The sequence below is a fragment of the Panthera tigris genome, chromosome D2 (assembly GCF_018350195.1).
Source record: "Panthera tigris isolate Pti1 chromosome D2, P.tigris_Pti1_mat1.1, whole genome shotgun sequence".
Taxonomy (NCBI): Eukaryota; Metazoa; Chordata; class Mammalia; order Carnivora; family Felidae; genus Panthera; species Panthera tigris.
The window spans coordinates 58889765-58910872 of NC_056670.1; positions in this window are offsets into that span (position 1 = coordinate 58889765).

Sequence of the window (21108 nt, forward strand, 5' to 3'; positions counted from 1 at the left end):
GCATATTAGTATTTGTTATGCTTTGGTTGCTTTTCTCTCTATGTCATTTTCAATCTTTTATCAGAAAGCAGTTTTAAATTTAGATGAATATTTTTCAATGCTTTTCTTGATGGCTGTTATAGTTTGTGTCGTATTTTAAATTTTCTTTAATGTTTATTTTTGAGAGAGACAGAGAGAGACAGAGGGCGAGCAAGGGAGGCTGCAGAGAGAGACAGAGACACAGAACCTGAAGCAGGCTCCAGGCTCTCAGCTGTTAGCACAGAGCCCGACATGGGGCTTGAACCCATGAACCGCGAGATCATGACCTGAGCCAAAGTCTGACGCTTAACTGACTGAGCCACCGAGGCGCCCCTGTGTCTTATTTTAAACAGCCTTCTCTAATGTGAAATTATTTCATTTTAGCTCATATTGTCTTCTAACATTTTTAGAATCAGATTTTTATTTCCTCTGGAATCTAGTTTGTAACTGGTGCAAGATAGAAATAATCCTCTTGTAAAGTCAAGTTTAGAGAATTCCCCGGCCAGGTATCCAGACTATGAATCTGATTTGCTATTATCAATGCATGCAGCTAGTGTTTTCACAATTTGAAAGTGAGAGATTTTGTAAGCAATGGCAACGGTCTGGCGTGGTGAAGGAAGGGTGTGGGGGAAATGGATGTGACACGAGGGTCACATCCTCCTAGGGCTTAGCTGACTGAGGTACAGACTTTGGCCTTGGTTCCCCCTTTCCCACCCCTCAGTATGAAAATGGCCCCAGGCAAAGGAATGGCAGGTGATCCCCCCAGGGTCCTGAGAAGTCCACCTATGTGTGCCTGTGTCAAACCACATGAATGGTCTGTTTCATTAGCATGGACCCCCACTGAAATGTCAGCCCCCAGGGGGCAGGGACCTGTCCTCTTCACTTCGATCTCCCTCACACCTAACTCAGAGCCAGCATCCTGGGGTGAATGCGCATATACACCCTCATGCACACATGCACCTGCCCTTTTGTGTGCTCAGTTTGTGCCCGAGGGGTGTGTGGGTGAGCACGTGGCTCCCGCGTGCATGGATACGTGGGCACGATCGGCGGGTCGTGAATGCAGGCTGGCATACTGTGCCTGGGGCACAGGAACATAGGCGTGCTTTCCTCCACTGTCCCCTATCCTGTTTCTCCCCCTCCCTTTCTCGGGTCCTGGAGTGTTTTCTCCACGCAGGTGGGAGTATTTATTGATGGGGCCAAAGTGAGGCCCCGGCAAACGTTACAGTTCCCCCTGGGAAAGCAAGCTTCATCCTTTCCCCTTCTTTCTCTCCCTCTTCTTTGCTTTCTTCTCCCCGCTCTTTCCTATTTCACATCTCTCCCCTGCCCCCCTCCGGGAGGAAGCTCATCTGAGCTCAGCCTTTGCTGACACGGCCATTTGGGCCCATTAGCTGCCTCCTAATGAGTGAGTGCCTTCTTGCCCCCTTCCCCCACCCCAGCTGGGAGGGAGGGATCAATTAGCTGCTACACACACACACACACACACACACACGTATGTGCGAATGCACGCTCGCCTACACATGTACTCATGCTCCGGTGTACATATATGTACGTCACATGCACATTTATAAACACACTGATGGCACACACACATACATTCTTTCCTCATGACCAATAATATCCTTTTAGGGGTCCCCACCTTCCACAGTGCTCCCCAGCTCCCTAGACAGAGATCCTCCTCAATTCGACGAGCAGAACTCCCCCTGCCAACCCCACTCACGCCAGCTCATTCCCGGATTTCCACGATTCCAAACTCGGTCCGGCTCTCACATTTCACAGATGGGCAAACTGAGGCTGAGTGGGGAAGTGACTTGTCCCAGGCACTTAAGTCAGTTAGAAGGCAAGCTGGGAACAGACCCATGTCCTCAGACCCCCAGTCCATCACTGTCACTATCAACAGATAGAAGCGGGCTGTCCCACAAATGTCCACCTGGTACACATCAGAGCTGTGGGACTTCACGAGTAATAAGTCCACGTTAAGGCATGTGGACATGATTCCTGGGGGTAACAGGGACCTGGGGACCTCTGCCATGTGCCGAGGGAGAGGGTCGAGCCCTCGGGCAGGCTTACCTGGTCCCTTGGAGTCAGTCTGGCCCAGAAATTGCAGAGAGATGGGTCCACCTTCAGCTTCTCCTCGGGCTTTCACAAGCCTCGTCGTGACTGCTCTCCCTTCCGAGTACTGGCCTCAGGGATCCCTGATATAAGCTCCGTCTTGGACAGATAGGAAGGAGCACCTCACTGAGGATTCTGTCCCAAAGAGCGTCCCACGAGGACTGGGAAGGGGTAGGTGCCAGCCTGGCCCATCACACTCTCACATAGGGAGTGTGAGAACCGGGACGCAGGCCTGAGGCATGCAGGCCCAGGCAGGGACAGCCCAGGCGGCCAGGGTCAGATGCCCCCTGCACCCAGTCCCTTGGGAGAGTCTGCTCCGAGGCCTCAGCGGCTATGGCTGGACCTTGGCAACTCACATCTCCTAAGGCCCCAACCTGAAGGCTCTGTACAAAAGAGGACTTGAGGACGGGTCTGGGAGTCGTTCTGAAAGCTTACCCAGGGGGCAGGGCCTTCCAGAGCCTCTCCTCACAGCCAGGAGCAACAGTACTGTCTTTACCCCCGCTCGGCCTCTTCCCTCTGGAGGGCTGGAGTTCTCATCTAAATGTCCCTCTCCTCCCTGGGAGCCCCGGACCACTTTCCTCCCCGATCCTGTGTCCCTGTCTGGGAGGTCCTGCAGACGCTGGGGCCTGTAGTTCTCTGTAACCCTCAAGGCCTCAGTGAAACCCAATACGGACCCCAGAGGGCATCCAGGGATGGGCCCCTCCGCGGATGTGGACCCCACGGTCATCTCAGTCAAGTTCCTGGGCCTGCTCCTTGCCCTTCCCATCAGCAAGTTCTCCCCTAGATTGAGTCGTCAGAGGGGGCCACCCTGCCCTAAAAGCACAGAGCAGCAGAGTCCCGGCCTGCCCATGGGAATGAGGGGGCTCTCACCTCAGCTGGCCCATCGCGGTGCCAGCGTGAGATGGAGGAGGCAAGGAACCCTGGGACAGAGGGTGTAGAAGACACAGGTTCCAGGGCGTCTGGGTGCCTCAGTCGGATAAACATCTGACTTTGGCTCAGGTCATGATAGTGTCATTCATGAGATCAAGCCCCACGTTGGGCTGTCTGCTGTCAGCCCAGAGCCTACTTTGGATCCTCTGCCCCCCTCTTTCTCTGCCTTTCTCCTGCATGCACACTCTCTCTTTCTCAAAAATAAATAAACATTAAAAAAAAAAAGAAAAGGAAGGAGGAGGAGGAGAAGGAGAAGAAGAAGAAAGAAGAAGAAAGAAGAAGGAGGAGAAGAAGAAGAAAGAAGAAGGAGGAGGAGGAGGAGGAGGAGGAGAAAAGAAGATGACGATGACGACACCAGACCAGGAACCAGGAACCAGTGACGACACCAGACCTGGACCAGGTTCCAGACCAGGAAAACTTGGATGGGCAGCAAACTTCTCCACTCAACACCTGAGTGACTTTGGAGAGCCACCTGCTTTTAAGTTTCATCTGTAAAAGGAGGAGAATCAGGGCTTCTTCGCAAGTGAGACATTGCAAGGATTTGAAGCCAAATAGAATCTCAATACTATTTACTTACATGTGCACTGACCATTTCCAGAAGGGTTACAAAGAAACTGTCAGCAGCAGTTACCTCTGGAAACGGAAATAACTGGAGGAAAGGGGGGGGGGGGAACTTCTACTTTTCACGTTATTCCCGTTGCCCTGTTTTAATTTTCCTACTGAGCCTATTTTACTTTCATTTAAAAAAAAAGAGGGGCGCCTGGGTGGCTCAGTCGGTTAAGCGTCCAACTTCAGGTCAGGTCACGATCTCGCGGTCCGTGAGTTCGAGCCCCGCGTCGAGCTCTGGGCTGATGGCTCAGAGCCTGGAGCCTGCTTCCGATTCTGTGTCTCCCTCTCTCTCTGCCCCTCCCCCGTTCATGCTCTGTCTCTCTCTGTCCCAAAAATAAATAAACGTTAAAAAAATTTTTTTTTAAAAAAAAGAAAGAAAGAAAGAAAGAGAGGATAAACCGCTTCCAGCCAAATAACCGAGCCAGTTAGTGGTAAGTTGAGTCAGTAAGTGGCAGCCTTAATTGACGTCTGTTAACGGTTAAGAGGGCAACAATCCCTCTTTCAGTGGGCATTGTATCTAGGTGTAAAAGCGATTTGTAAATAAATTGCTGTATAGATGTTAGGTGTGATTAGCGTCTGGGTAATGATATGTTTCTATGCACAATTATGTATGTGAGACGGCCTAAGTATGAGGAGGTGTATATATACTTAAGGGTAATTATGCAAATGTTATAAGGGGATGGTTAACAGCACAGGCTTCGCAGCCCTGTTGCCTGAGTTTGAATCTTAAATCCTCTGTTTACTGGAGATACGATCTTGACCAAGTTATGTGACCTCTCCGTGCCTCAGTCTTCCTATCTTTAAAAGGGGGATAAGAAATGTACCTGCTCTATAGGATTGCTACGAAGGTTAAAATGAGCCGAGTTCTATAAAACTCTTTGAACAGCCCCTGGCACATAGTAAGTGTTCAACAAATTGTTCCTTAAAAGAAGAGCCACCGTCTCAGCCTGTCTTCCATCAAGGAAGGGGAGACGGCTGGGTAGGTCTCCCCTTCCGGTCTGTTTGTACACACCTACTGCAGGGATCTAGGGTGCTTGCTGATCCTGAGATCCAGAGCCCAGGCCTGTCCTCAAGGGGGTCCTGGAGAGGGATGGGATGACTCACATCTAGCTCTCATGCTTTCTGTGCTTCTAGGACATTCCAGGCCAATGCCCCATTTGCCCCCCTGGGTCATTCAGGTTGGATGTTAGCTGAGCCAGGAGGGAGGACCGAGCCCTTGAGGGTGGGCGGTGAAGAGCGGGAAAATTCTGGCCGGCAGGAAAGAGGGACCAGGGACCATGGGGGAGGGGGCGCAGCGAGCTCAGGTCAGAAGGATCGAGGCAATTTCTGGCAGCCTAATTTCCCCAACCCCTTCCGAAGGGGTCAGCCCGCCTTCCCACCTACCCCATTGCTGTTACTCTTGCTGCCTCTCCTGATGACGGTGGGATGCCTGTTCCCCCCCTCCCAGGGGGCACCAGAGGCACCTCTGGGAGCCGCTGGCCTGCCAGGCGGGTTGGGCAGGTTTGGGAGAGGGTGGGAGGAGCTCTGACCTGGGGGAGGGCCCTGGGCCAGGGACGGAGCTGACAGGGCCAGGTTTCTCAGGGTGCCATGCCAGGCGCCAGCTTGGGAGGGAGTGAATAAACCCAACCTGGAGAAAGATGAGAGAGTCGAGCCAGGCTCCCCCTCTTCTCTGGAGCCATAACCCCCTTCCCAGTGTAGACCCTATGTCCGGCTCTGATTTGTATCAGAAGTTCTGAACCCCAAATTGAGACATGTGGCAGGGAAGTGTTTGTGGGAATCACGGGGCAAAGTGATTTGGAATGCGATATGCTTATCCTGCCTCCTGCATGGAACAGGAGCACACTCCCTATGAAATCATACAGGACCCCATCTGGTGACACAGGCACAAGCATACCCACAGTCACACGCCTCACCTGCGGGCACGTGCACACAGTCTTGTACACAAAGAGACACTCAGGCACAGATAATCACAGGGACGGTGCTGGAAACCAGAGCGCTTTCTCTCCCTTTACAGATTAACGAGCCAGATTCTGGGAGCCTAAATAGTGCAGCCAAGGCTCACCTTTGGGGTCTTCAAAGAGAGACCTTCAAGGTTTTTCCTTCATAAAAGGCCGTCCTTAACTAATGCCTTGCGGTCACCCACTCCCTCCCATGTGTCGTTTGTCCTGCAGGAGAGTGGCTGACCTTCCACACTGGTGCGCACGCTGGAGGCCTGTCCAGACCCAGAACGTCAGCTTGGGGTCTCCCGGAGGGTGAAGCCAAATCTTCCGCCACCTTCACTCTGCCTTCAGGGACACTGCCTTCCAAGGGAGTCACTGAGTTCGGGGAGAGACCAAGAGATGAGATGGGAGCGAAAAGGAGGGCTGTGGGGAGAAGCCCAGAGGTGAGCTGGGATCCGAGCAGGCATCTCGGCAACCCAGAGACATAGGCCTATTACACACCCAGACAGTGTGTGTGCCGGTGGGCGGGGGGGGGGGGGGGGGGGGGGGGGGGGGGGTTTGAGGAGGGAAAGCAGGCAGAGGGGCCAGTTGGAGAAGGTGAGCAACGCAGGCATGTGGGAGGGACTCAGGGGGGTGTGCAGGGGACGGTCTTCAGGTTAGATATTCTTGGACCAATGTTTCACTGAATTATAACATATTCAGCCAGTAAAATTATACATGTACTTTATGATTTCTCATTATATATGAGTACAGGGGTCAGTGAATTTCCACAAAGTGGACGCATACATGTATACATGTAAACAGCATCCCGATCAAAAAGTAGAATATTATTGGGGCACCTGGGTGGCTCAATCGGTTAAGCATCCCACTCTTGGTTTCGGCTCAGGTCATGATCTCGTGGTTTCGTGAGCTCGAGCCCAGCGTCGGACTCTGGGCTGATAGCGTGGAGCCAGCTTGGGATTCTCTCTCTCTCTCCCTCTCTCTGCCTCTCCCCCACTCACACTATCTCTGTCTCTCTCAAAAATGAATTTAAAGGGGCACCTGGGTGGCTCAGTCGGTTAAGCATCCGACTTCGGCTCAGGTCATGATCTCGCGGTCCGTGAGTTCGAGCCCCACGTCGGGCTCTGTGCTGACCGCTCAGAGCCTGGAGCCTGTTTCGGATTCTGTGTCTCCCTCTCTCTCTCTGACCCTCCCCCGTTCATGCTCTGTCTCTCTCTGTCTCAAAAATAAATAAACGTTAAAAAAATTTTTTTTAATGAATTTTTAAAAAGTACAATATCATCAGTACCCAGGAATACCCTCGGCCCCCTTTCCAGGCACAATACTCTGTTCTGACTTCTTACGCCAAAGATGGATTTTCCTGTTTTTACACTTTATATGAATGGAATCACAGAGTATGTTACCTTCTTTGTCTGTCTTCTGTTGCCCAACATTATAGTTCTGAGATCTATCCATGTTGTGCAGACACATCCTTAAACGATATTTGCACGTGGAGATGCACACACACTTGTAAGAGCTGGCGCACGGGCCGGCTTATGTGCATAAGGTTCTGCTACGAGTATGCACACGCACAGCACGGACATGCCCGGGCTCTCACGCACATATGCGCATTCCCGTTAGGCTCACCTACGTGACTGTCACACACACGCACACACACACACACGTGTACACAAATACACCCAGAACCTCACGCGTCCACACACTCGTGCAAGTTCTCACACACAAACACACACTCACACCACGCGCTCTCAGACCCGCGCACCGTACCCATTTCGCACACTCATGCCCACTCTCACACGCGGGCCAGCCCCCCAGCCTCTCTGGCACAGGCTCTAAACAGACAGAGGAATGTGATCACGCCGACAGCTGAAAACTGTCGTAAGAGCAAAGCTGTACTTTGCTGAGAAATCCGAGCCCTTATTGGAGGGATACAAGTGTCTGTGTGTCTGGAGGCTGGGGGGAGAAGGGAGGTGGCTGACGGTCTCCCAAGGCGCCTGTGGCCATCGGGCTGTTTCCATTATAACAAAATGATGAAAGCACCCGAGCAGTGAGAGCTTGACCGGGAGTAAATAAAGCTGCCACCTTTGACCCCTGGAGGCCAGGGCTCATCCCAGGACGAATGATCATGGCGGGGGGGGGGGGGGGGGGGGGGGTGCTCAGGCCCAGCCCAAGTCCTCCAGCACCCAAGGCTCAAAGCCAGACTCCAGAGGGGGAGGGAGAGGGGACGTGAGAAACTGTGCGATGCCGGGGGATGTTTAAAGGGGTGTAGAGAGAGGAACCGGGGCTATGGAAGGAGGTGGGGTGGGGGACACTGGGGAGGGTGGGATGGGGAAGAAGGCTCGGACTTCGGGCTCTCCCTCCGTGGACTCTTCTCTCCTGGCACCTCTCCAGGCCTCTTCTGCTCCTGGGCTCTGAAACAAGCACAGGTCCCCTTTCTCATGTTTAAGGCTTTGCCCTGCTTGTTTTTCTAATCACCAGGAACTACAGGCAAACAGGGGTTAGCAAAAACAAAAAACAAACAAAACAAACAAACACAGACAAACTACAGAGTCACTGGAATCCCAGAAAGGTTAAGTGGTTGGTTCTGGCTTTGACAGAAGTAAGGGACTTGCTGGGCCTGCCCCCCAGGCCCCCCAACCCCTTTCCCAAGGGGCCTGCCTAGCTCTCACATAGCAGGCACGGTGCCTGGCTTAGAACAAAGCTCAACGAAGTGGGCTACATGGATAGATAAGTGAATACACGCATGGCTAGATGAAGGCAGGAAGGTTTCTTGGTAGTCAACCTCCCGACTCTGTGTGGGTTCAAAACTCTTTGAGCACATACGTGGGGCTGGTCTCACTGGGGAGTCAGGAAGGATCCTCAGCCCTTTCCAGGCCCCCTCCTTGTTTACTCTTTGCAGTTGACCCTTTGGGCAACCCCCCTTCCCTAGGGCTGACACTCACTTCGTTCTGTAGCCACCTTGGCTACTAAAGGTTCACCTGGTCTAGTCCCTAGAAGAAGAAAGTGTTTTTCAATCTGGCTCTCAAAGATCCCTGCCCTCATGTCTCTCTATCCTGTACAGACCCAGTATTCACTTCCTTTGCTCCTCCTAGGGGCCACTAAGTGGCCACTAAGTCGATCCTGGGAAGTCTTACCTTGGCTAATTACAACAAAAGTGACGATAACAAGAAAATAGAGCAATAAACACGACTTCTTGGCCTTTTGGCTAAGATCAAGTGTAGTCAAACAGAGCAATGAACAAAATGTTCACAAGATGAGGACACTCCCAGGTTTGTGTGTGAGGGACATATAGGGAAAGATGACAGAAAATAGACCCACTCCACCTCCCAGCCCTATCACCCCATCTGGGCCTGACTTAGCAAGACAAATACACAGAGACAGTTCAAGAAAAGCACCCCCATTTTCCTGCAAGCCTGGAAACTTCTGGCGGGAGCTCCAGTCTTCAGTTGGAGAGAGTGATCTCTGGAGGAAGCTGAGCAAAAGGAGGACAGAGCCGGCATGGGGGCCAGTCCTCGGCTGGGGGAGTTGCCTCTGGTCAGCGAGACATCGCCTGCAGCCAAGCGCTCAGAAGCTGGCCCTTCTTTATCCCCTAAGCACAAAGCCCATTTTCCCCAAATCCATGACAGAGACTTGACTTGGTCTTGGTCCCTGGGGGCAGGGCAGGGCTAAACTCCCCGGCTGGGGTAGGGAGGGCACGCAGGCTGGAAGAATCTGAGGCAGCTGAGCCCTGTGTGTCAGCACTGGATTCTTGGTCTGCACCGAGGGCCCCCTCTTGGCTAAGACTCTCTTGCTTCGTCAGCTGAGATGAAGGAGAAAGCCAGGTGCCCTAGGCTTCAAAACCAACCAGAGACCCGGAAGACATAAGCATCAGAGAAATTAAACAGGTTTCTGCCTCCTCCCTTTAGAGTTCCCCCAAACCCAACCCAAAGAATGACCAACTGTTACTGAGATGTTACTCTAGGCCAGACACTGTTCTCTGGGTTTCCATAAGTTCACTGATTAAATCATGGCAATAATTCTCTATATAAGTACTACTCTTATTCCACCTTCCAGATAAGAAAACTGAGATCTAGAGAGGTTAAGCTACTGGTCCAAGATCGCCCAGTTTTTAAGTGGAGAACTGAAATTGGAACCCAGGCAGTCTGGCCTCTAGGGAGCTGGTAGCAGGTGTGTCAGTCTGGTTTGGAGGCAGGGAAGTTCAGCAGGGCCAGGTTCAGGAGTCAGATCGGAAGGTATTCATGGGGCGCCCGGGGGGCTCAGTGGGTTGAGCGTCTGACTTCGACTCAGGTCATGATCTCACGGTTCATGGGTTCGAGCCCCGCATCAGGCTCTGTACCGACAGCTCAGAGTCTGGAGGCTGCTTCGGAGTCTGCGTCTCCCTCTTCTCTCTGCCCCTCCCCCGCTCACGCTCTGTCTCTGTCTCTCAAAAATAAATAAACACTAAAAAATAACAAAAAAAAGAAACATTTGATATGTCCACCTATTTACTCTTTCATGTGAATGTCGGAATCTTTCTTTCTTTTAATATAAGAAAATGTCTGCTTTGATTTTTGATTAGTAGGACATTGAGCCTGTACATTTTCTTAGGGAGTTCTGACGTTTTTACACTGTTTGGCATCTTCCCCTAGGAATACGGCATGTCCCACTCCTTACCTGTGCCCTCGTTAGCAGTTTAATGGCTGTGTGCTATTCCTTTGTGAAGCAGCTTTCTAGCTGGCTTAACCATTACCCTAGTGTTGGGTTGCTTCCAAGGTTGAGCTGTTATGAATGGTGCTCCTATGAACATCTTTGTACAAATTGCTTTTTTTATTTCCCTGGGATATGGTCCCAAAAGTGGGATTATCTGATCAAAGGATATGAACAGTATCATGGTTTTTGTTACATCACTCAAGGAGGACGGGATTAATTTACAGCACCACCAGCAACATATAAAGAAATGTCTACTCTTCCCTTAACAAACCCTCAAGCACCTTGAAAACTTAAAAGGGTAACCTGTTCCTAAAGTAAACAAACCACAGCCACGGGAGGACAAAAACAGGAGTTCGAAATCACGGGGTTCTGAAGATCACTGATCATGCAGCCAAAGAGGCAGGCTGCCTCTGGTGTGTGGCTGCCCCACTGAGTCCCCGGGACCAGGTTCCCCGTCAGCATGTGAGCCTGGTTTGTTTCTATTGACTGAGCATACATTCGTAGGCCATTTATTCTGTGTCAGGTACTATTCTAAGCACTTTACAAATAATAACTCATTTACTTCTCAGATCAAGTTCACAAGATAGGTGTTATTGTTATTGTTGTTATTAAACGTTTATTTATTTGTTTTGAGAGAGAGCAGGCACACACGCATATGTGAACAGAGGGAGGGGCAGAGAGGGAGGGAGAGAGAGAATCCCAAGCAAGGCTTCTCACTGTCAGTGCAGAGCCCCATGTGGGGCTCGATCTCACAAAACTGAGATGTGGCCCGAACAGAAATCGAGAGTCAGACGCTTAACCACCTGAGCCACCCAGGCACCCTGCTAGATCCTGTTATTATTATGATGCTCGTTTTATAAAGAAATCAAGCCATAAAGAAATTTGCTGTAGGTCTTATAGCTAGAAGAACTTGAACTCGGGCCGTCTGGCATTGGATTATTAACCACTGTGCGCTGCTCACTTGACCAGGTACAGGCACTTCAACTTGAAGCCACCCTTCTTTTTCTGGGTCCTGCCTTGGCCCCAGCAGCCCAAATCCCCTTCAGGAAAGGAAGGCCCTAAACCTTCTGGTCCTGCGTTTCAGACTTTCTTACATTGGCCTTCTAATTACTTTCTTCTCACATACAGCCCCCATCCGTTGGATCCTGCCATGTGCCAGCCATTGGGCTGAGCACTTTTAGGTATTTTTATCTCTTTTATTCTTCACCACAATCAAACAAAGTAGGTGGCATATCTTCATTTTATAGAGGAGTAGCCTGAGGATCAGAGAGGCTAAACATGTTGCCCGAAACCACACGGCTAGTGGAGCATGGGGACAATTTGAATCCTGTTCCAACATCAACGTCTTTGGTCTTTCCATTATACTTCCCTCCTCCCCAGCCTCCTGAAGCCCCCACCTTTTACCCTAGTCCATTTTTCTTTGCCACGAGTGGCTTTCTTCACGTACGCTGAGGTGGAAACAAACCCTTTTGGTACAACTCCACTGCTTTTCCTGGCCACGGTGAGGCCTGGCTTCACCAGGGCCTAAGTAGTCACCCCCAAGATAAGTGCTAGCTTTACCTTGTGCTTCTTGGAACTGAGGGCCACTCCCTGAGAGAGGCCCAGATAGCTCCTTCCTTTCCTGTTTCAAAGTCCACGCCCTGTGGAGCCCGCCCACAGGGTTCCTTCCTACTTCCTGCCTCAGGATCGGCACCTAATTTACAGAGTGCACATGATGGACAGGTTCGGATTCCAATGAGTAGACCGCATCCCTCTGTTCAGATGTGTGCTCCTCCTACTTTTTCAGGTCCTCCGGAATGACTCATAGCTCAGGTACCTTGTGGGGAGTGGTTTTTACCAATCCCGCCATACAATTCTACAAGCCCCGGATACCCTTGAGCATCTATTATCCTAAATATACCGAGGTCCCACCCAGGATAAAAGAAGGCACTTCCTGGGCACCTGGGTGGCTCAGTTGGTTAAGCATCCACCTTCGGCTCAGGTCATGATCTCATGGTTTGTGAGTCCGAGCCCCTTATCGGGTGAGGGTGAGCTTGAGTCCCACTTTGGGCTCTGCACTGACACTTGGGAGCCTGCATGGGATTCTTTCTCTCTCCCTCTCTCTCTGCCCCTCGCTCACTCGAGCTCTCTCTCTCTCTCTCTCAAAAATAAACTTAACAAAATAAAAAATGAAATAGATATCAAATCTTCCAGAGTTTGATCCCTGGCAAACTCTGGAAGAGTCAATGGCAGCACCAACTTCAGAAACTGTGCTTGGCATGTTGATTGGTTGAGTATTTGTGTTTGCATGAACATGCTAACCTATGTGGCTATATACTTCTCTGCACGGGAGACAGTGGGAGACGGCATTTCAGTGGGGACAGCGCAGGTGCATGTCTGTCTGCACAGGTGGATCCGGGACTTCATGGGGGAGGGGGGTTAATGTTACGCTCAGGACTTTGTTCGTGTGTTTTTGAGAGTAAAGGTCTGCACGCACCTCTCAGTTTGCATGTGCGTTTGTGCGCACACAACCTACGAGTTGGGTAAAGGGGCTGGTTAGGAAGTTTCCCAGACCAAGAGCACTAAGAAAACACTCAGCAGGGAGACTGGACAGGACAGGTAAGCGAGAAAGGGAAAACAGAAAAAAAAAGAGTCAAGCCTAATGCTTCGTAAATAAGCAAAGGGATGTTGCGGTAAGTCCGAAATGCCCCAGACAGATTCAGACAGGTTTGCAGCACTCAGCAAAGTCATTTGTAGCCCAGGGCAGGAATGGCAGGTTAGAGTTAGTGGTAAGTATGCGCTAGCCCCAGTTCTCAGGGGTGAGGGACTGGAAAGTATGGTAAGGCACTGCCCCACTCCCATCCTCCAGGCCCTGGGCCCCAGCCTTTCCCCACAGGTTGGCCTCTCTAGGTAAAGATAGTTTGTCCTTGGTACAGAGGTGGGGGCAGAGGAGCAAGGCTCCAGGAGGCCTCTTTAGGCCGTGCCGGTACCCTTCATCCCTCTCCCTGCTCCAAAGGCAAAGGAACCTTCTTCTTCCCGAAGCTGCTGAAAGGTTTCGCTGACTTCAGAGAGACAGAGGAGGAGGGAGGAAGGAGGGGGAGGCCTCTGAGGTGGGGAAGGTTTTGCTGAACCTGCAGGCTACCCAGCCCCTCCCTGGTTCCTCATTACTGAGGCCCTTGGGCATGAAATATCTTTTTATTTGAAGGCTAGAAAGAACCCAGGGCTGCATTAATGACCAGCCAGCACCGGGGCCTGAGGCAGGGGACTGGCTCCCTTGACCTTGAAATCCTGCCTACATTTTCCTGCTGCACTGATGTTCTATTTTTCCAGAACTTGTCTCTACTGCTTTAGCCCTATCCTCTCAATGGGACCTTAAAGAGGCCCCAAGAGGAGGAAAACTGAGGAGGCAAGGAGAAGGGTTTCTCCTAGTCCCAGGCGCTCATCGGCTGGTTCGGGTAACTGAGCAGGGCCGACAGCATTGAGTTTCAACAGCTCCCAGACAAGTAGGGCTGACAAACATTTTACACAAATTTTACTACAGTAAGAAAGATGGTAAAGCAGAGCTACAGCCAATGAAATAAGAAGATTCCGACAACAGCTTGCTGAAATAGAAGACAGAGTCCGTTGGGTCCGTTTTAGAAACAAAAAAAGTAAGGGCCAGAGAAGTTAATCGATCTGTTCTGATACACATTTATTTTTGATTTTTATTTTATTTGTTTTTAGAAAGAAAGAGAGAACATGTGCATGTGTATGATTTTGATTTTATTTTTTTAGAAAGAGAGAGAGAGAGAGAGAGAGAGAGAGAGAGAACATGTGCATGTGTAAGCAAGGGAGGGGCAGAGGGAGAGGGAGAGAGAGAATCTTAAGCAGGCTGCACGCCCAGCACAGAACCCAACATATAGTAGGAGTAGGGTGTGTGTGTGTGTGTGTGTGTGTCTGTGGTTGGGATAAGAGAGAAATGGATGTTGCCAGGGCATTGCACTGAGGAGATGGCGGTCAGTGGAAAGGTGTGAGAGAATTTGTCTCAACTGGTACAAAATGGTGAATGGTAGACGGGGATTGGGGGAGGGTACTACCAATGAAGCCGCAAGTTGAAGGCCATGAATGGTGGGATAAAGGGCTTGGATTTTCCTATAGGCAATGGAGAGTGGTTTCTAAGCCAGAGAAGAATGTGCCTTGCATGTCCTTTGTGAGGGTGTGAGGGGGTGGGGGGGGGGGGGATTGGGCCTCTCCAGCAGGGTGAATTCCAAAGAGAGGGGTGAGGTGCCAGCCAGGAAAAAGAAGGGAAGTGGAGGAAGCTGGGGTGGCAGTAAGACTCCGGGCGTGAGGGTGGAGGATAAGTAAGGTTGCCTCCTAAGGAGTGTGGAAGGAACTCCAAGCCAAGAGGCCCAGAGAGGAGGGTGGGAGCCACGGGAGCCCCCACCCCCCCCCCAGCATGGAGTGGCCATGCTGTGACCATGCCGAGCTAGTGCACAGCCCTGGGCAGCCCCAGGCTCTGCTTTCTGAGCCTCGCGCCTCATTGAGAGGTTATTAATAGGGAGTTTGTCTAGTGTCAGAGCGCAGACATAAACTGCATTAGCATTACCCCATAATCTTATTTAGTAAATGCTCATGCCGCTCCGTCTCCTGTAATTGCATTGCAAAGATGCAATATTTATGAAAGGGGAGAGGGGATGTCACTGCTCATCTTGGCGCTGCAGTAAAAGTCCCGGGAAATACAGTAAGGGCCGCGGAGGCCTGGCCCTGGGCCTGAGAGGGTGGGCAGTGCTGGCGCCTAGCGCTCTCAGGGTGACCCACCAGGCTGCCCAGCCCGGCCCAGAGCCCCCACCCCCACCGCCTCTCCAGAGCCTTGAGTATCAGAGCAAAGGGGTGTGGGTGGAGACGCCAGCCACACCGCTGTCCTTGGTGTTACTCCTCCAGAGGGTCCTGGTCCCTGCCAGATGCACTGAGCCCTTCCGGTGGGCTTGAAGCCCCAGCTTTGGCCCGCTCCCACCCTCGTCGGATTTCTAGGGGACCTTGCCTTGACTGCATAACCTGGGTGGCTTGGCAGAGCTCAGTGGGCAGGCGGAGGGCAACATCAGGCAGGAAGCCTGAGGGCCAGAGGTCCTTGCCGGGGCAGGGTCTCAGTATCAGTGCTGACCACTGGGTGGCCAAAGCCTGCTGCAGCCCTCGGTTCCCTGAGGTGCGGGTCCTCTTCCACCCTCCTAGGAATCCATGGCTCGGTCCCTAGGGCACCCCCACCCGACACCCACTTGGGGCCAGTACCATGTGTCCTGCTTCTGGGTGAAGGAGGCAAGGAGGTGAACTTCGCCATGACCTCAGAAGCATGGCCATGTGCCCACGGTCTCCACAGCTCTTGGGCGGAGCTCACCAACAAGGAGGACTCACTGGTACTGAGAGCGCCTGTGGGCATGTATGAGTGTTGGGGGACAAGCTGGGACTCTGGTGCGCCTCCAGGCACTTGCAGTTTAGAGCGGGACAGACATGCAGACGTGCTTCCTACCTCAGGGATTTGAGGGCCATCTTGGGCAGTGGAGTTCTTCCCCAGCCACATGTGGGGAAGCTTTCTGTGGTTAGGGCGCTACGAGCCAGACCTCAAAAGACCCGATCAGCGGAGGTGCGGAGGACGTTGAGTGGGAGAAGAGCTGAACGAAAGGATGCCTGTGTTCGGAAGGCATTATCCAGAAAGGTGGGGGCAGGGAGGTGGAGGCCTCGATCAGGAGCCACCCCATCAGTTGCTGGTGGTGGGGATGGGGCTGGGGTCTCGGGTGAGGCTGCTTCTGGAAATCCATTATGAGAGAAGGCAGGTGCCCAGCTAAGCACTTCCTGGGGACCCCGGGAAGTGCCAGAGGCTCAGCGCAGCTCCCTGGCCTTGGGGCTGGGATGGCCCCCAGAGGCAGGAGCACACCCCTTTCATATCTCACAACCCCACACTCTACACTTCAGCCACATTCATACACCGCCCCCCAGCACCCCATTCAGTGCAGAGGGATTCACAGCTCTCAATGCCCTTACACACCCATGCAGCCGTGCCTGCCCACACCGCCTTGCCTCCCTCACTGACATCCAACTGGTCTAATTTCCGGTGGCCCCGTTGGCCTGCCTCCCGGTTCTGCGCTCACTTCCCCAGACCCCAGACTCCAGTGGGGAAGGGGCCCTCAAACCAGGGAGTGAGAAGGCAGCTGAGAACCAGGGAGACGGGTGGGCTGGGCGGAGGGCTTCGCCCCCCCCCCCCCGCGTCCGCTCCCTCCCCGCTGTCCCATTAATCACAGCGTCGTCGCAGACCAGTTGGGGATCCCTGCCGCCCAGTGCCACGCGCAGCCCGCAGAACAATGGGATTATTTCCGGGGGGAGAGGACGCCTCGGGCAGGGGCTCAGGCGGCGGTGCCTCCTTCCCTCAACCCGTCCCTCGGCACCCAACCAGCGCCTGCGGCGGCCAGGGACGTGTGGCAGAGCGGACGCGGGTGGCGCGCGGGTGGCAGGGCCTGGCCGGTCTAATTCAATTAGCGGGGCCGCTGCAGCCTCGGAGCAACTCTGGGCCCGGGGGGCTCAGCTTAGGGCAGCTGCTCTTTGTGCGCGGAACCCATACATATGGATACAGTCCCTCCCCCTTAGCCACCCCCACCCCAACTCCTGGCACCTGCGGCTCCCCCGCCCCCTCCCTCCCTGCCTTTGGCCTCCCCAGAAAAGTTGGGAAGCTGTGTGGCTGCTTGTGGGCCCGAGGTGGCCGGCAGCGTGCGCGCCCGAAGGGAGGGAGGTGGTTTTTATCTGAGCCTGGGGTCTGGGTGGAAGGCGGTGTTTGTAACATCCGTGTGTACTTGTGTGTGGAGGCGTGAAGGAGGCCTTGCGAGCAGCTGCCAGAATTGCACACAGGAGTGTGTGTGTGTGTGTGCAAGGGTGAGTGTGGACCTGTGAGCGCGAGCCTGAGAGAGAGGGTGCTGGATCTGCTCCAACGCTGAATCTGGAAGGCCTCGGGTGTTGGTTGTGTCTGCCAGGGACCATTCGTGTATATGCGGGGGCCATATGCAGTCGGGACAGAGCGTGGAACACATTTCCTCGACAGCAGCTGGGTCTCCCAGGCGGAATCCGTTCCCCTGCCTCCCGCAGCGGGGTTTTCTGATGGAGGAGGAGCTTGGCCAGTTCATTTCAAACCCCAACTCCAGCTCAACTCATTTACGCGGAGGACACTTGCGGCGCCCACTGGGCGCAGCCGCAGCGCGGAGGTAGAGGTGCCGGCAGAGGTGCGCAGAGGTACCGCGGCCAGGGCTTCTCAGCGGGAACGGCGGTCGCGGTCGTCCCTGGCCAGGTTTTCGGTTCGCAGCACAGTGTGGCTGCGGCTCAGGGAGCACCTGCAGCTTCCGACGTGCCCTGAGCGCCCGCGGAAATGTCCAGACGTGTCCAAGCCAAGGTGGCCCAAGCTCCTATGGGTGACCGCAAGACCCTCCCCGCCGCAGCCCAGGACTGAACCCCTCTAGGGGGCCGGGTTTCCGGAGCTGGGAGGTCTCCACCTGCCCTTCCTCTGCGGCCCAAATGTATGCCCCAGGAGGGCTGAGGACCTGAACTGAGGCCAGAAATCTGGTTAGATCTGACCGCTTACAGGTTCGTGGCCCAGCTGGAAAGCCCCCCTCATTTTCAGCTTGACTGAGTGGCTGGAGCCACAGAACCGCACACCCAGAGGTCTGGCCCACCGATCCTGAAGAGCCTGCCAGACCCCACCCTGTCCCCCCCTGCTCCCTGCCCTGGGGTGCAGAGAGTAGGTTTCTAGGAGGTGGTGGTGGCCCCCCCAGGCCCTCCATTCAGCAAGCTGGCACTCCCCAGCTCCCTCTTCCTCCCCCACACCACATTCAGCACACCCAAGGACTGGCTATGACCCTCTGCCTCCGAAATTCCTCGGATCAGCATGGACCCACTTGTCGGCTGGGCAGGGCCAAGGACGGAGGCCGAGGGTCGGCATGCTGGGGTGTACCTGTGGTCCTGGGTCCCAGGCTGGGGTGCTCTACTGGGTCCAGTGGTGGGAAGCTAAACTTGGTGCCCAGGGAGCCCTTCAGGAGCTGTCAACGGATGGCAGGGTCACAGAGCGCTATTCTGCCCCGAACCTCAGCCCACACCCTGCCCAACCCTTTCCCCATCCTGGCATTCTGAGAGAAGACTGGCATCAAAGATCTGCTCTGCCACGGGCATGGGTCTGGATGGTGGGACCTGAGGGTCTCTGGGCTTCCTTTGGGGGAGAGTTGGTCAGAGAGAGGCCTGAGGTCCTAGCTCCATGCCCAGAGGTGATGGGCCAACAGCTGCCTTTGTATAGAGGCCAAGAAGGGGACCCCTACAGGGCAGGGCCTAGACTTAAGACCCCGTTGTTCAAGCAGGCTTTGGGGTAAGGAGCTGGCTCCTAACCCAGGTGACAGCTGAGGTATGTTTTCTAGCAGGAAAGATCTATCTTTCTCTGTCTTCAACCTGTCTGTGGTTGTGATATCTTGTCTCCTCCGTTCCACACCCACAGGCCCGCATATGGCCATTTCCCAGACAACTACACTAGAAAATAAGACATCTCTCCCACAGATACACACACTCACGAGCATGCATACACACACACACCATTAGCACAGCCTCACTTTCACACAGTAGCTGACGGATGCTCTCACCCCATCATATGTGCCCGGTATACAGGAACAGTTAGGGACACACTCTTATCTGTTACAAAAAACACACTCACTGGCATCGCAGGCAAATACAGTTGTAAAAATGACCTGGACTCCCCTCCTGTCCCCTAGTCCCCTCACACACATGCATTTGGCTTGCAGTCGAATGCCAGCAGCCTAACACGGGTGCATAATAGACGCTCAATGCATATTTGTTGGGTAGATTTTAAAAAGTATTCCTCAGAGACATGCCCAGGCTATCATGCCCCCACTGTCACGCACACTTTCACATCTGGGTTTCCCCTCATGGACACACAGTCCCACAAACACAAAGTAATTAAGTTATCACACACACACCCCTAAGCTAAAGTACAACCCCTGGCCCAGGGGTCTCTCCCAGAGGGGGGAGGGAGCCGTGTGGGATCCAAAGGGGCCGCCCTCTAGGGCTGAGCCCTCCCTTTCCTCCTCCCCCAGCCCCAGCCCCAGCCCCAGCTGCTTCTCTTTTAATTGGAGGCACTTCTTCATTCTGCAGGCAGGGGAGAGGGGAGGCAGGGGAGAGGGGAGGCGGGGGAGAGGGGAGCGGAAGGCGCTTGGGGGGTTGGTTACCAGGTGGCTTTAGGGCCGGAACTCACCTAGACACATGCAAGATACTCCTGCAAAGCGAGGGCCACAGCTACCGAGTTTGGTGTTGAGAAATCAGCTTGTAATGAATGGAGTCAGAAAAACAGCATTTGAGTCCAGTCTGTGTCCCTTCCCAGCTTTCAGTGCCTCGGCCTTCTCATCTGTGAAATGGAGATAACAAGAGCCACATCACAGGGTTATTGGAGGATGACACGAGATAATAACTGTGACTGAAGGTGCCGGGACATCGCTGTGTGCTCCTACTCTCTCTCCCTCTCCTCCTCTTTCCTTGTGTGTGTGTGTGTGTGTGTGTGTGTGTATACAATTTATAGTCAAATTGGTTTCTCTCCTCCTCTTTCCTAACAGGGCCACCACTGGGGCCCTGCACTGAAGCTGCATGTCTCCTCCCCACCCCCTTCCGAAAACTTTCTGACCTCATGTGACACTGCTTCTGGAAGGAGTGGGGGCCAGAACCCAGCAACTCCTGACCCTCTTGTCTCAACTTCCTAGGAAAAGAAGGGACTGAAAGGGTACCCTGGCCCTCAGCAACTACCCTATTGGAAAACAAAGGTGGAAAATACCACCCTATTGGAAAACAAGTTGGACACAGAGAACCCCATCTTGGGGAAGGCCAGCACTCAGAACTGGGTTGGGATAAAAGTTGATTCTGATAGGTGGGAGGGGGGGGGCTGAAGCGGGGTATGGAAAAGATCAGTGAGGCAAACACCTGTAAGGGCCGGGGAAAGTCAAGATGTCCCTGGGTTGCAGGATTTTGATGAGAAGAGCCTCCTGACAGTCTGAAGAGGCCACTAGGCAGCTGTGACCTCTGCCAACCTTCGGCTGGTGAGGTCTCCCGCCAGGGACTCTGGCCAACTGGTGCCAGATCTGAGGAGTCCAAGAGGTGAGTAAGATAGATGTCTAAATGGTGGAATAGGAAAGGTCAGAAAGACATAGGTGTTGGAAAGATTCAGCCAGAGGAGGAAGGAGGGAGGAACGGGGAGAGTGTTAGGAACACTCAGGAGGTTCCTGCATGGGCCAGAGAGGGTGGCAAAGGTAAGTTGTCCTAAAGATAAGAGGGTTTTAATTGCAGCAGACAGAACTGTAGTTAATCATGAAAAGGATCAAGGCACTGCAGTCCAGCCTCAAAGGAAGCAGAAGCACCCCTCTCCATACTTCTCAGCCTCATACGGGGAAAACAATTCAGATTTGGGGAACCAGATCAATCTTCTTCTGTCTGTGGGACTTTGGGCAAGTTTGTTCATCTGACCAAGTCTCGGTTTTTGTTTTTTCTTTTTAAAAATGAATATAACTCATATACTATGATAACCCCTTTAAATCATACAATTGAGTGGTTTTTAATATATTCACATAGTTGTGCAACCATTGCCACTAATTCCAGAATATTTTCATCACTTCAAGTGGAAACTTCGTATCCACTCACAGCCACTTCCAAACTTTCCTCCTCCAACCTCTGGCAACCATTATCTGCTTTCTGCCTTTATGGATTTGCCTATCCTGGATGGTTCGTATGGATGCAGTCTTTTGATAAGTGGCCTTTTGTGCCCGACTTCTTTCAC